This window comes from Chenopodium album, chromosome 7 (genome assembly GCF_948465745.1).
Source record: "Chenopodium album chromosome 7, dcCheAlbu1.1, whole genome shotgun sequence".
NCBI lineage: Eukaryota > Viridiplantae > Streptophyta > Magnoliopsida > Caryophyllales > Amaranthaceae > Chenopodium > Chenopodium album.
In genome coordinates this window covers 7,555,531-7,556,836 of record NC_137840.1, presented here as the reverse complement: position 1 = coordinate 7,556,836, position 1,306 = coordinate 7,555,531, and the positions used below count along the sequence as shown (strand labels likewise).

At 40.4% G+C, this 1,306-nt stretch overlaps 1 non-coding gene across 1 annotated transcript; it reads right to left on the bottom strand.

Annotated features, from left to right (window-relative positions):
- Window positions 1-767: 767 nt before the first annotated feature.
- LOC145641124 (small nucleolar RNA R71) lies at window positions 768-874 on the bottom strand. Its single transcript, XR_014115189.1, has one exon. It is a non-coding gene; the product is annotated as a small nucleolar RNA R71 (small nucleolar RNA).
- Window positions 875-1,306: the final 432 nt, after the last annotated feature.

The window sequence follows — 1,306 nt, the reverse complement described above, 5'->3', positions numbered from 1 at the left end:
TTCCCTATCTACTTTAGTTAGAGGATTTAGGTATTTACTTTTGATTAGGGGATACGACTTTACCCTGTCAAAATTTGGCGCCGTTGCCGGGGAAACGGTTTTATTTTTATTTCTGATTGTTTTTGTAGTCTAGATTATTTCCCTTTTTGTCTCAGAGAGCGATAGTTCTCTGAGACAAATCTCACATTTGCTTCTAGTTTTTGTTTATGCCCAGGTGTTCCAGATTAGGTTATATCCCATTCGATCCTGAGATCGAACGTTCCTTCCATAGACAGAAAAACCTCTACAAGCAAATCCTGGCGGATTCTGGTGATAATAACAGTAATCACCGCGATCCTCCAACTGATTCTAGCGATTTAGAGGCATCATCAGACGCAGAATCAGAGATGACGGCTCCAAAGAAGCTTAGTGATTATTCACAACCAAAGCTTACGGATTTTCCACATCTCACCCCTACTCCGGCTCTTGATGGGGTTCAATTCGAAATCAAACCTCAATTTATAACGATGATAGAGAGGAAGCAATTCAGTGGAGCCAAGGGTGAAGACCCGAATCTTCACATTGCCGACTATTGTCAATATTGCAACACAATCAGACAAGTCGGGGTCACTCAAGACCAAATCAGGGAGATTCTCTTTCCCTTCTCTTTAACTGGAAAAGCTAAATTGTGGTTTAATGGCTTAAATAGAACTACACTTGGTATAACTGACTGGGAAACTCTTGTTTTGAATTTCTATAACAAGTATTATCCTGCAGAGAGAACAGCAGTACTACGGAGTGCGATTCAGAACTTTGCCCAAGAAGCCGATGAATCTTTATATGAGGCTTGGGAGAGGTTCAAGGACTTACAAAGAGAATGCCCTCACCATAATTTAGCGCAATGGCAGTTAATCCAAGCCTTTTATAACGGCATTGGAAATTCCTCTAGAATAATTTTAGACTCTACAGCTAGTGGGAGATTCATGAATCTTAATGTTGATGATGCAGGTCAGGTTATTGAAGATATGGCGATACACAATTCCCAATATGGGAATCCCAGAGGATTTGCCAACAAGGGGAAGCATAGTGTCGACTCTGTATCCTTTTTGCAAGCTCAACTAACCTCTATTTGCCAAAAATTAGATAATCTGATCACTGCTAATGTAGCTAATGTTTCTGCAATTAATAATAATTCTAATGAGGCTTTCTGTGAAAATTGTGGTATTGTAGGTCATTGGGAGCAAGATTGCAGGAGTTCCGTGGAGCAAGTTAATGCCTTCCAAGCTTATAGGCAGAATAACCCATACTCCAACACCTACAATCCTGG